This window comes from Phyllostomus hastatus, unplaced genomic scaffold, assembly GCF_019186645.2.
Source record: "Phyllostomus hastatus isolate PE091 unplaced genomic scaffold, TTU_PhHast_1.1 phas_contig_137, whole genome shotgun sequence".
Taxonomy (NCBI): Eukaryota; Metazoa; Chordata; class Mammalia; order Chiroptera; family Phyllostomidae; genus Phyllostomus; species Phyllostomus hastatus.
The window spans coordinates 3,106,685-3,121,732 of record NW_025333583.1 but is presented as its reverse complement, the minus strand read 5'-3'; the positions used below and the strand labels follow the sequence as shown (position 1 = coordinate 3,121,732).

The window sequence follows — 15,048 nt, the reverse complement described above, 5'->3', positions numbered from 1 at the left end:
CCATGCACCATGGGAAGAAGCAGTCAACTGCCTCCATCTTCGAAACGTGTCTCCTACTTAAGAAAAAGTAGACAAACACCTCAGCTGTGACCCAGTGATTCCAAACAAACGTATGCTAAAAAAATTACATGACATCATTCACTGCAGCTTTATTCAGAATAACTTAGAAAAGGAAAGCGGTTCGACATGTCCGGCAGCGGGAGGGTGGGTAAGCTCTGCTCCGTTTCCACGGATCGACTTGGGCTTAGCGACAAACAAGGACGAACCACTGGCGCACACGCACACATACATATATACATTGGCGCGGATGAGTCTCAGCAACTGTCACGCTGAGTGAATCTCACACAAAAAAGTGCACACTCCAGGGTCCCATCTATGTGTCGTTCTGTATCAAGCAGGACTAATTTTTTGGCGGGCACAGACAGGGGTGAGGGCTGGCTGGGGAGGAACACGAAGAAGCTCTCTGGACGGTCCTGTCCTGTTTATGAACAGGAGGCTGGTTTGCTCAGCTCATCAGATGATCACTTGAAATGCGTGTGTTTCTTTGTATGTAAATATGACCAGAAAAGAAGAAAAATACCGTCAATAAACACTGATCTCGAGTTATTGATATGGATAATAATGATATATATGAAATGATATATAGCAAAGTCTGTAACTTATTTTGAAATGTATTTTTAAAATAAGAAGCACAAATAAGTATACGTGTGCTTAAAAACAAGTACAGTGTAGTAGAATGTTAATTGTAGAATTTAGTGGGCATACGGATGTTCATCCTGAAATTCTTTCAACTTTCCTGCGTGTTTGTAAATTTCCATCATAAAATAGTACATTGGCAGGGGAGTCCTGGCTGAACAGGGCAGAGTAAACTTCCTTCCCTTTTTTCGTGGACCTCATAACAGGTCAGAATCAAAGACATGAATCAAATATGAAGTTCTATTTTAAGTCTTGGTGATTTGTAAAAGATGCATTGTAGTTTAATTTTCTAAATGAAAGGACTATATTTTCTCAGAGCATTTTAGGTCCGCAGCAAAACTGAGCCAAAAGGACGAGATTCCATACACCCTTCCATTGTTACACGAGCACAGCGTGCCCCTTATCGACATCCCCGACCGGAGTCCCTACAGCTGATGAACCCACACTGACACATCCCGGACTCCACGATACCAATAGACAGCCTGCCAGGACCACTGGGAGAGGGCTGAGGGTGCGGACACCAGGGGCTGCTGGGGTAGAGCTGGCCATGGGAATGGAAGCTGGGAACCGCCTGTGCATGGAGCCATGCTCTTCTAGGACTAAAGTCCAGAGGTCCGAGTAATGCCTTTACCTGAACTGCCTGGGGCCATGGCCAGGACATTGAGTTTTACAGCACAGCGCCAGGGTCCCCGGGGGTGTGAGGCCTAGTTGCCCGGGTAACCAGCAGGTCCTGTGTGATGCTCCACCCCCAGGGCGGAGCCAGCTCCCAGCTTCAGCAGTCCTGCCCCTCCCACGGAGCCTGCGGCAGTGCTGCCTGAGAGGGAGTGCAGGGTTTCCAGGGTCCCTTTACTCAGGCTTTTGGTTTGGTATCTCTCTGTCCAAGGTCAACTCACTGCTTTTGGGACCAGGGCACTGGTGTTGGGGCGTGGAGCTGACGAAGAGCCATTTGCCACATTACCCACTAGTCTCCCACATTAGGCAAGACCGCAGCAGGGGAAGGTTCTTACACTGAGCACAGACAAGGCTAGCAATATAATTGCATAGAGGAAAAAGCCCTCCTACCCACTTCCAGTACCAGATTGGGGGTGGGGCCAGGGGAGGCACAGGTGCCACCGAAGTCAGAAGGGCGGCAAGGGGAGGTTCTGAGCCCAAGAGGCCTCTCAGTCTCACCTGGGGAAAGAGGGATTGGCTGGGGGGTGGACCCACCCGAAACACACAAAAGTTCGGAAAGTTAACTGGTCATTCTGAGAGAGCCCCTCGGGGCTGCTGCACACCCAAGACAAATATAGTCCCAGGGGAACAAAGAAACTGCTGCTTCTCTTTTGCTTATGGCTTGCTGCTCAGGACCTGCACTCAGATGGGGCACGGGCCTGTCCCCTCCAAGGCCCATGTGGCCTCAGCAGTCACGTGGCCCAGGGTATCCAGAAGGGAATCTCTCCCTCTTGCTGACCTGGGAAGTATTCACTGGTGCGTTTACAGAATCTCCCATCCGGGAGCCTGGGACCTTGAGGCCCTAGCAGCCATCTGGTCATGGCCATGCCCGCTCCACACACAGCCTCCTGGAGGGAGTCTGAATCCAGACAGCAGCTGGGAACAAGCTACGGAGTCATGGATGACCCTTTAGCCATGGCCTTGGGCTCCGAAGGACAGTACTTCAACATGGAGCAGGAACTCTGGGCACTGCCTTTCATTTGGGTCTTGCTGAGGGCGGCTGAGTTTTGTCTGGATTTTGTGAAGGAAGTGAGCTTTGAGATGGAGAGTTCTCTGTTCTCCCAGATCATTCAGCATCCGAATAAAAGCCTCTTTCCTTTCTCACCAGCCTCTGTCTCTAGAGCTTGACTCTTGTGGCGGAGGCAACCAATCCCCCATTTTTGTTCAATAACAACCAGAGTCTACAGTTGCCAATAGTATTCACTCTTGGTGTTGAACCTACTATGGATTTTGACAAATGTGTAATGGCATGTCATTACCACTGAGCAATGCACAGAGTAGTTTCGCTACCCTGAAAGTGCTCTGTGTTCTGCCTACTTACCCCGTCCTCCAGTTCACCCCTGGCCACCACTGATCTTTCATTGCTCCCGAGCTGTGCCTTTTCCAGAATGTCATATAGTTGGAATGGGGCACTATATAAGCTTTTCATACTGGCTTCTTTCTCTTAGTATTATGCATTTAAATTTTCTCCATGTCTTTTCATGGCTGGATGGCTCATTTCTTTTTAATGCTTTGCATTGTCTAGATGTTCCACAGTTTGTCCACTCACCTGCTGAAGGGTTCGGGAGTGCTGGTATGTGCCTAGCTGTGCGTACCAGCTATTCCTCTCAGTAACAAGTACTGGGATAGGCCCAAAGGCTAGGTCCTTCTCTGTGTCTCCATTGTATTGATGGAGGTCGGAGGGATGTGCCTCAGGGCGGAGAGACCAAGGCCCCACAAAATCATGGGAACTTTTATATAAGTCATCTAATCAGAGATCCACCCATAAACTATTTCAAACAAGCAGTTTGAGAAGAGGCCTCCAGATCAGTTGATAAACCCACTCTGGGGGTTTGGAGAAAGAGGATAGAAGATGTGAATGCCAAGGACAGTGGTGACCCTATAGCCCACAGCACCAGTGACCTTTCATGGCAAAGGCACAGAGAGCTATTCTGTTGAGGAAATGCATGGAGAGGTAAAGCAAAAGTCAAGCAGTTCTCCCTGTTCTGCCCCTTAGCACCACGTGCCTTGGCTGCACACACGGGCACTGCTTGTTGGGGGTTCATGCCCAAAATGTGTTCTTCCCAATTTCTGTCCGCTTCCCTCACCCATGTCCCTCCATGAACTTCTGTAGCGTCTACAGAACTGATTCAGGACAATACAGCCAACAGCCAACATGTGTACACCACTGTAGCAGGTACTATAAGTTTCCATTACAGCATTCCATGTCTGGTTGTATAGGTTATTTTTTTTCATTTATAATTTCTTCACATTACAATGTATTTGTATAGATTTTTAGAAATAAATAATTCTACAATTTATTAAACTCAGTATGTCTTTTTTAAACCCTTATTTTTACTTTTATCTTTATCATCAGTTTTTCCTGTCATCTTTGAGAATTTGGAAGAATTCATAGATTACAGGCTTAGTATACATATTTTCTATTATTCTGTATGGGTAGTTCAATTTATATTGAACTTGACACAATGAATTTTCCTCTGAATAACTCTTTGGACAGATTTCCTGGCTTTGAATAGGTTCCATTTCCTTCATCATAAATAACCTATTTTTATTGCTGATTTCCTTCACTCTTCTAAAAAATTTTAAAAGTATATATTTTTCTAATGAAAAAAATCCTAAGTACTGATGGCTCAGGTTCCCATTCTTACATAAAAATCTAGAAACTGCCACTCTTTTAAGCATGAATGGGACAAGAAAATCATGACGGAGTTGAAATTCTACAAATGCATAGTTTTCTAAAGTTGGTTTTCTGTCAGAATGATTTCTCCCATTTCGACACAATAAGCAGTTTTTCACCAGGGATCTGTGGCATTGTATTCAACTCAGGCTACTTTTATGTAAAACTTCCTCTCTGGTGGCCACCTGTCAATCATTTCCCACAATTAATTTCCTAATGATCCTGAAATATTTGCTTTATACCTGGATGATCTTACTCTAGCACCAGGCAATTTTCTGGAACATCTTAAATGTGAAATTTATCAGTAAACCCAAGCAAATACATTGTTGACAGTGAGGGAGAAAAAGTCAGGATCCAACCTTGTGCCAATGAAGTGTATAATATTTTCTTTGACAGAAGTAAAGAGATACATTGCATGTCACAGCTAAGCTGTAAAAATACCATGACCTTTCATCAGTCTCAATTATTAGAAGTAATAGCCTCAGGCCGCAACCGCTTGGGAATCCCTGACCATATTTAACACGGCAAAACTACAGAATCGAATGCAAAGCGTGCAGCCAAACTGTGCTGTGATGGGCTTGTCCGGTGTTGCATTCATCACCTTTTTTTCCTTCCTGCGTGGCTGACACCTACTGATTAAGTCTTCCCCTGGGTCATTTCACACTGCTGAAGAGGCAAAGTAGCGGTCCCATCAGGAGGCTGCGTGTGCAGAGGGGGGGAGGCGTTTTATTTGCGATGCCAAATCATCTAATTAGACAAAAGGAAAACTGTTGGTCCTGATAGTCTCCTTCATGTTGTTTCAAAAGTCATATCCAGTGTGGATGAATGACCCAGTGCAGGAAAAATTCTAAGAAAAAAAAAATAAACTGCTGTTCTGAGAATGGTAATATTTTCTGCAGCGAGGGACCAAGCCATGTAATGGGGGAGCTGGGCCCAAAGGAGCCTGAGAGCAGCCTGTTACAATCCCCCCAGGCAGAGGGCCGGTGGGGGAGGTGGGTGGGAGGAATCAATATTAGGAGTGATTCAAGGAAAGGGGAAATCACTGGATTCTGCAGGCGAGAGCTCCTCAGTGGAGCCGCTGGCAATATTTCTCTGAGAGGGGCTGTGATAATATGCAAATAGATTGCTTTTGATTGGAGATGAAATTCAGAAACCTTTATTTTCCCTGTTGTCTAACTGAAATTTAGCACCTCGGCTAGGAATTTATGAAACAAACCACAGCAGTATGTGCAATACCCCTGACTGTGTATTGCACGTACAACAGAAATCATGAATATCATATATCATGTCTCAGTGTGGAGCTATTATGAAGTACTGTGTATGCCCACCACTAGTTCAAAGATATTCCTGGACCTACCTACCACTGGCTCTTGTTATATAGTGAAAATCTTGTTAGTATATCACCTTTAAATAATTGCATAACTGTATTTCAATAAAGTTGATTTTTGTTGGAATCCTTTGTGTTTTACTTTGTGCATCTAAAAATAGTTTTCTGAATGGGGGGTCTGTAGACTTCACTACATTGCAGAGTCCATGGCACAGAAAGACTTATGGACTTTTGTCTTGTGCAAAATTGAATCAATTAGGCAAAGCCACTGACAAGTGTTCCTCCAGGGTGTGTGAGTCTGTGTGTGTGTGTGTGTGTGTGTGTGTGTGTGTGTGATGTCAATACACAGCCACAGACCAATTTGGGCCACTGAAATGAACCCAGTCAATTTCCAAGAATTGTTTTCCACTTGCAGAGGTCTAGATGCAATGATGCTGTGTATAAACAATGACGTTTAAAATGAGGTTTGTAAGATGCATTTTTAAATATGTCAAATATTATGATATATGCCAAATTTATAACCTACTCAAGGGGCGTGGCTTAACTTAAAACTAGGAGTCTCCCTAAGGCCCCCATGGGCTGTGGAATGCCTGGCTTACAGCGAGAAAGGTGAGGAACAGGATTTTATTTCCTTCACAACAACTTCTGAGTTACTGGTGACCCCCTAAAAATGAGTACCCTGCGCCATGAGCAACTGGAGGAGTGATGAGGCCAAACTGAGTCTGTGAGGGATGGACAGTCACCAGATAGACACTTACAAGGTAAGAGATACCTCAAAACACCAGGCAGGTCCAGCTGAGCATAAAGCCATCTTGCAACTTTGTGAGCGAGGGGAGACCTGCCTCTTATCTTCATTCCCCTCCCTGGACCAGCCCGCCCCTGATGCCTGAGGGGGTTTGGAATCAGAAACCACTCCTGGGTGGGGAGGGAGTGATGGGAATAATGAAAACCACACTCCTTTCTTGGCTTCCTGTTTGCAACCCAGCTGGGAGTGGTGACAAAATTCAACTTTAAATCAAGTTTAGAGTTTTGCATATTAAATGCATCTGGACATTCTAATTGCTGAACCAAGCAAGATTCTATTTGGTGACTTAAGGAACTGTAGGACTGCTAGAGTTCCTAGATGTAGGACTGCATCTCACAGGAAGAGCAAGAAATTTCCTTATTGATTTTTAAAGGGAAAATAGGATGCAAAATTAAATGGTGCTATGGTTATACCCCATGAGTCTCTAGGTTCAGTATACAGTTTACACTGATTATCGTCTCTTTGCTTAGGATCATAAAACATCTACTCCAGCCAATTTTGCCTTAGTAACAGACCCCAAAGTCAAGTCCTGCCTTTTAGGTTGTTCTTGTCTGGAAAGCCTTTTCATTTCATTCCAGGGCACCTTAACCCTCACCTGCCCAGCTGGTCCGGCTCAAATCCATTGTTTCAGCGATACTTTATTTAACTGCACATTCCGCATTGTTTCCTCCAAATTCCCATCACCCTTTACAGAACCATTTATGTAACTTACTGTCACCATAGTCTGTTTCCACATAATTTTGCACCTTCATATCTGTGTTTATCAGTGGACTGAGGGCTCCCATGAAGACGCATATCCCTGAGCTGTACATATATTAGCTACATAATTAAGTTTCATTTTAATGCATTCCACAGATAACCTTATATATGAGTGTCATTCTGTAAAGCAATTATTTGTCACTTAAAAAGGTTAATACATAAGGCTTTTTTCTTCTTTATGTATTGGCCTTCCAATACTTCCAGAATGGTTTTCAGTCTTTTCCTAAAGTTAACAATAAATCCCATTATTCTTGATTTCTTTTTTTTTTTTAAGTGTGGACCAGCTCTGGTCTTAGGAAATTTGGAAGCTCGAGTTTTATCATTGCAAGTGTGAATGCTAAAAACTTATGCCTGATCAAACCTGTATATGTAGAACATAAATATGGGAACATTAACTGTTTATATGTAAGTATTCTAGGAGTGCGCTTTAAAGAGATTTCTGGGTTTTATTTAAAATACATGAAAGGCTGGAGGCAGCCTAAAGACGTCTCAAGGGTCCTGTGTATTTTGGAGGGGAATGTCAAGAATGCGGGCTTCCCAGCTTGTAAAACAATAACTTCTTTGACTGGATGTTCACTGGGGCTCTGGCTGGTATTTGCTGTTTTTAAATCCAAAGGTAAATTTAACTTAGGGAAGAGATAGTTCTGTTTGTCAGTTTCAAAAGTGTTTTGTTGTGTTCTTTTATTTTTAACCACTCAGTCTTTTGAAATTTGAACTCTATCCTTGTTTACCACTGGAGTTTTTGCTTCAGATGTTAGAGGTGTGTAACGTAGCCCATTCTCTATCCCCCCAAAGCAGGAAACAGAAGAGACCTTATGGAAAATACTGTTGGTAAAACTAGTCCTAATGATGCTATTTGAGGACGATTGTGCTTCTCAAAACATGCCACTAATGGGTACACGCTTGATGTCGCAATACAAGTAGCTGCCACCAGGAAAACATTCCCTTGCCATTCGATCACGCATCTACCCAAACAGTGTTTCCTTCTTGAACTCACACAAGGAATATGCCCATGGTTTTGTACCTTTCTCAAGTGCTTACCAATGAACACCAATACTCGCCATCCTTTTGACATTCTCCCCATTTCCGTACATGTTCAGCAAATCTTTCAATATTTAGGTTAATTCTCCTCTGAGTCATAGCTCTAAAGCATTGAAAAGCATCTGGGAGTTCCTGGTATTTGCCATATAGGTTGATTCTAATGTTATATATCTAACTATACCCACTGTCCCTTCCAATTTATAAAATTTATCTGTTTATAGTTCTTTCTTACTCGGCTATGGTGAATTTAAAAATTACAAAAAGAAAAAAACAACCACCTATTTTTGAGTCTACAGAAAGGCAGAATTGAAAGTTAAACCCGAAATTTAGTGCTATTCATAAACTATTTTCAAATGATGCATTGACTAACAAAGGAATAAAAATCAGACATGTGAAATAACCATGACTTTTTGGTTTACTAGGAGACTAAGAATCATCTGAAGACTGGATGTGGCTTTAAGGTCATGGGTTGGGCAAACTACAGCCCACAGGCTAAATAAGCCCACCACCTGTTTTTATGGTTGAGCTAAGAATATTGTCTACATTTTGAAATGGTTGAACAAAGTCAAAAGAAAGATTGCACTTCATGCACTGCAAGAAATATATAAAATTAAACTCTTAGTGTCCATAAATAAAGCTTCTTGGACACATCCCTGCTCAGTCATTTATATATTGTCTATATTTACACATTGTCTATGTTCATTGATGTGCATACTGTCTATGGCTGGTTCCTGCCACAGCCGCAGAATTGAATTGTTGCAATAGAGACCTTGCAGCCAGCAAAGCCAAAGATACTTACTCTCTGGTCCTTTACCAGAAAAGTTTAAGGTTGGGTCTGCTTTCTGGAACATTTCCACTGATGCCACACAGTACGCAGCCCATGGATCATTGGGCTGTGATTAGCCATGATCGCCGTAGATCAAAATTTTGAAATCTCACCTGTTATTCTTATAGGAATAATGACTTTAGCAGCAGCTCTCACACAATAGATGGTGGTTTCTCCTATTTATTTTATGTAGTTTCCCTTCGACCAACTTTTTTTTTCAAAACAGATAGGCAAAACTATGCAAATATCCTTGTGTGTGGAAAGCAAGCTTGCCATAGATAATCTGTATACTGAGATACTCACTGATACATATTTTGCTCTGAATACATACTACTGTCTGATATGCTACATACCAAAATTTAAAAAAACACATAAACTTGCATTTTAGAGTTTTAGCCTTTATTTCACTTAATTTCTCCCTTCAAAAAAGGCCTCACAAACAAGTCTCTGAAAAATTTCCCAAATGTGTGCTACTGAAATTTCAGGAAGAGCTTCGCTGTGGAGCTAGAACAGATACAAACTATTAAGCATTTAATCAACTGTAAGAAAATAAACAAAAACTTAAAAAAAAAACCAGTTCATTGGCTAGAAAAATCTAGGGGTTAAAATGATGCTAATTGGGATCATATTTTTCTCTTTTCCTGGCTTAGCTTCTCCCTGCTCGCCTCCAAGTGCTGCCTGCATCTCAGACTACAGGTGGTGGGAAGCAGCCCCCAGCGACTCACTACGTATGTTCCCCGCAGTTCGGTTCCAGCAGAGTAAGAGAACATCTATGCCCTGTCCCGCAGCACAACAGCCCAAAGTCACTATGGTTGGAAATTCGAAATGCTTCATGTAACTAAGGAGGATTTGGAGCCGCGGTGTCATGCCCGACCCTCCTCTACATTTGCACCCCAGCCGACCCCCAAGTCCAAGGAATGGAAAGAATGGTTTCCCAAAAACAGTTGCGCGGGGAGGGGTGGGCACTGTCAGAAAAGGGACAAAGCAATGGAAGACCAGCAACAACAACCGTTCAAATTAACTGACTGCTACCACATTCAAAATTTTCAGGTAAATTGCACACGACATTTTCATGTTTTCCGAAGAAAAGAGCTTTCACATCTGTGTGTTGGGTGGGACTGAGAAAAGAGAACATGGTAAGAGGAGCCAAGCAGTGGCGCGTGGCTCCGTTTCACGCAGGCCTACCCCTCAGCCCATGCAAACACAGGGGCAGCCCCGCAAAGCAGTCGACGCTCCTCTTTTCACTGCGGTTTGCCACCTGCCGTCCAGACAGCCTCGGTGGTCCCAGCTCCCTCTTCAGGACAACACCAGGCGACTGAAGTGCCCTGGGAGACCTCCGGAGAGGAAATGGAGGCCCCGTGACTCACCTGCAGCAGGCTGGATCCGGGGGTCTCTCGCAGATGGTGCCTGGGGTCCACCCAGGCCCGGCTGGCGGACTTACCGGCACAATTCGGTCTCCTCCGCTTGCTCCGTGAAGCCCCTTCAAACACCACGGTCCTTTTCTTCTCGAGTTCAACCTGTTCAACGATACAAAACAAAACCTTTTCATTTTGTTGAGCCTTAAGTAACACCTGTGCTCTGGTCTCCTGTCCCAACTCAGTATTTCTGGACCAGTTCCCGCAGCTGTCGCGGGATCCCACACAGGGACACCCATTGAAGAAAAAAAAAAACTTTCAGAATGTAGTGTGTATATTTAAACTTGAAAATCATTTTAGTAGAAAAGGTTTTAAGTAATATACCACAAACAGAACCATTCCTTGTTTTTTTTAATTGTAGTATAGTTGGTATACAGTATTATATTACGTTAGTTTTAGATGCACAGTGTAGTGATTCGATACTGTCACATTTTATAGTGTGACTACCTCACTAATTGTACTAATCAGCCACCATGCAAACTTACCACAATATTATTGACTATATTCCCTTTCACCTGTCTCGCCCATCCCCCACTATCTAGTTTTTAAGGTTAGAAATACCTTGACTCATACACTTGGCCAACTAAAAGAAATCACACATTCTTATTGTGAAAAGATTTGATCATTTTTCCTACAAGAAAAAAGAACACTTGACACTCTGCGTTTTAAACTAATTGCTTAACCCATGTGTCTTCGGACATCCTGTGGTCCAGAATTCAATCGCTCCGAGGGAGTCAGAGTGAAACGATGCTTCCTTTCTGTGTGCCCAGAAAGAAAACGCAACAGTGTTTGCAAACCACTGGGCATTGTCTCTGCTCTAGAGATCGGGGAGGCTCTCTACAAGAGAGAGAAAACAACCAGGCCTGGGAAGATTACATAAGCACATTTCATCCCTGGCTTTGGAATTCTGGTCGCACTTCCAGGAACAAGAATGTGTAGCGTTCTCCTGATTGCAGCTCTAAGACGTGAGAGGATGGTTGTGGCTACATCGTCAGAAGTGTGAGCCGGCAGTAACAGCTCCTTTCCTGGCCCTGCAGTGGGGCCCGTCAGCCGGAGCTCGCGGCAGCAGTGACTGCCGGAAGCTCGTGGCAGTCACTCGATTCTGTCCTAGACCGTCTGCAGCTAGTCGATTCTGCCGCACGGTGGACGCTATGGTGATTCTGTATCAGTTTTGTTGGTGGATAGATAGATAGATACAAGTAGAATCATGCTCAACATGTAATGTTTCTGCTTTTTTCTGCCTGTACCATGTATAGAACATATTTGGAAGCATTTGGTAGATAAATGATAGATTGATGCATACATACATACATACATACAAAAATAAAGCCATTGACACAGGAAAATACCAACTGGGGAAACATCCCACATTTTCCAAGCATATTTTCAATGCCTTCTTACTTTCTCCTGCAAAGGATGTACCAGGGTTACAGATGAAATGAGCAATGAAATTTTCTAAAATACTGGATGAAAATACTACATGAAATTCTGAAATGTGTATCAGTGATTACCCTGCTCATGTCTAATTATTTTAGTGATTTCACTGCATCTGAGTGACAAGTATTTACAAGATGCGAGTTAAATACTTCTCGGTAAATCCTGAGAGGAGTGGTCTGTTGCTAAGCCCTTATTAGAGAACGAGCATTCCAAAATATGAGCAGTGTCGTTAGGCTGATGTAAGAATGGGGTTTTGGAACTTACACTGAAGGTGCTAAAGCCAATTTCATGTTTCAAATACACTGTAGTTGTTTGTATAAACTGGTAGAATTCAATTTGGGAAAAATAACCAACCAGGCCACTCAGAGACCAGTCCTAGTGCATACAATTACCTGCTTGAAAAATTCTGACACATCCATGTTCACAATAAAAGCACAAACAGATTTTCCAGCCCCAACACAAGAGATTTTCAGAAGCTCACCGGTTTAGGCAAAAGGAGCTGCTCAGTTAAAATGTTGGTTATCTTGCACGGGGTGCTCAAGTTGAAAGTGTAGACACCACATGTTTTATTTCTCTTCCTAACTTCATTCATTTATTTCCTTGAAAATTATGAGTTTTGAAACACTTCCTTTGGTTCTAAATTTTCAAACTGCATCTTCTAACATGCTACTTGTTTAACATGCTACATGTGTGTGTGTTTAATCCAAGCACATGGGAAATAGGTAAAATCGCAGGAGGAGCTGAGGTACAGAGGGCTGTTGTCAGGCTCCTGGGAAACCCTAACTCTGTGACTTACCAGTTAGGTCACGGTGGGCAGATCACTCTGCTTCTCCATGCCTTAGTTTTATCACTTACAAGAACATAAGAACAATATCAGTGGTTAAGTGACTCACTGGTTAAGTGGCGTGAGAATTAAATGAGTCCATCTCTATAAAACACTGGCTACGATGCCTGGCAAGAAGTTATTCTCCAATAAACAAGAGCTTATTTAATGCCTTGTCAAATAATTGTTTGAAAAGTAACTCCAGAGGGATCTGGCAATGCTCAGTACCTGATGAGGCACTCTTACACGGGTCCCCCGTGGTAGACCTATGTTAGAATCCTGTTCTATGTGAAGTGTCGCATCTATTGATGAAACATTTTTTTTAGGAAAAAAACATGGAAGTCATGAAATTCGTATTATCATGAATTATATAAGTCCTGAATATTTAGTAATGAGTCTATAAAATTTTTCAGAAATAAGAACAGCATACGGTTATAAGCAAAGCCCAGAAAAGACTATTTGATGCATTTTGTCTAAAATTTTCCCCACAAATCTTTCAGTCTGCAACCCACTGAAATTTTGTTTCCATCCGGACCATAATTTTTAAAAATATGGCCAGTAAGATACCCAGTAACCCCCAATGTGCTAAACAGACATTTCTGAACTCTTGATCAACTTGATCATCGTGGTCTTATTGGTCCTTTTCGGTCTCACTTTATGTCACCAAGTCAATTAAACTCAATAAACACTCATTGACCGTCAACTCTGTCGCTTACACTGGGTCTCAATAATACTAACCTCTCCTAGTTCCCCCTGCTTCCCTGATCACAGCACTCCGGCCTCCTTCATAAACACCCCTTCGACGGCTCTCCAAATAAATTTCCCATATCTGTAATCCAATATCTGCTTCTCTTTTCCCTCCAGATGACTTATCTAAGACCATGATTTATTGCAAGACCGTCTACGAAGCTGTCTCCAATACACACAGCTGCTCCGGGTCTTTCTGTTGAGCTCCTTCCCCGTATTTCCTTGCACATCCCCCTACAAGTTTCTTTTGAACCACGATCTCAACCTGGATTAATTTTCTTCCAGCTTAGCTCTTTCATCATTTCTCACTTTGTCTAATGGTAGCATATGCAACATCAACACTCAGATATAATCTGGAAGCTCTCCAAGCACCTTTCTTGTCCTCACCGTCTATCCCCAAGCCCTCAAAGGTTTGTATTGATTTCCATTCCCAAATAGTTGTTCATGTCAACCTCCAATCTTCTTCTGTCACACCATTGACCTAGTTTATAGTTTTTTCCTTGTGTTACTACCAAAAGCCTTCTAGCTGATGTTCTGCCAGGCATATGCCCTTAGCTAATGTAATGGCCATGATGCCTCAAAGTGTTTTGTTTTAAATCTTAAAGATGTGATCCCTGGAACATCCAGTTTAAAACCCTCGGTTGCATCCCCAGACTCTTTGTTGAGACTTGGTGTGTATGGGGTTGTGATGCCATAGCGAGAGCCTCCTGTCTCACCCCTTACAGTTCTCTCCCATGGACCTTCCAACGCCCTCTCCACTGTGCTTGATGCCTTGCAGCCTCACCTGAAAACCAGTACAGGGCAAGTTTTCTTCATACCTGGATCTGTACTGCCTTATCACTCATGCTTTACACAGCCATGCTTTTTAAAAACAGTTATAAACTGTAACTCACGTTCTCCAGTTCCTCACATTCTACTCACTGGTAAGTTTACCATTAAATCCGGCTGTTCTCACCAGGATCATAAATAGGCCAATTGTCATATTTAAAAGTGACCCCCATGTATCTGTGTTGCTTGACTCATCAGCATTTAGCTTTCTGCTTTTGACTGTTTTTTTGAAGTTTTCATTTCTGAAATATAAAGAGCAAAAATCATTAGCAAGCTCCCATGTGTGAAATACATACATTAATCCAAACGGCATAGGGTCCCCTCAGCAGGGACCGAGCAGGAAGGAAGAACACACTCTCGCTTTTGATAATAAATAAACTCCAGTCAACTGGGGAGATACATGTGCTTGGTATTGTCTTATTTTATTTCAATTTGCTTTTGTTTTCAATATTTTTTTCTTTTTTTTGAGGGGGTGGGGGAATATGGTGGGGGGCAATGGAGACAACTGTACTTTAACAACAACAAAAAATTATGAAATAAAAAAAGCACTTAGCTTTCTTGCTTCTTGAATATTTCAAGACCCACAGTTTTAGGGATATTTCCTCAGTTTTTTGTTTTCCTTGTGTTGATTCTTCTATGTCTTGCAGTGATATGGCTCGATCTCCTTTGTGAGTCCCACTTTGTGGGTCAATTCTTCAAATGGTTTTCTTTTCCAGGGTTCTTTCTTTGGTCATCACGTATCATTCCAAGCACATGTGTTCTCAAACATGTTTTAAGCCCGGTACACTGAGGCCCCCGATATGCACACGACATCACATTATAAAACCAAAATGGAGAAGGGAAACTATGCCTGACTCGAAAGAGCACCGCGGGTGATTGTCACATGTTGTCTTTTACTCTTTCAGGGTGACCTCACACCTGCCCGGCCCTGCACTGCCACCTATGTGCAGATGGCT

The 15,048-nt window shown here is 42.8% G+C and overlaps 1 long non-coding RNA gene across 1 annotated transcript in view; it reads right to left on the bottom strand.

Annotated features, from left to right (window-relative positions):
- LOC123827077 overlaps positions 1 to 15,048 on the bottom strand; it is a 64,415-nt gene that overhangs the window by 27,179 nt on the left and 22,188 nt on the right. The window contains exon 2 of the long non-coding RNA XR_006787170.1: positions 10,284 to 10,359. This is a non-coding gene — a long non-coding RNA (uncharacterized LOC123827077). The remainder of the gene's footprint in view (positions 1 to 10,283; positions 10,360 to 15,048) is intronic.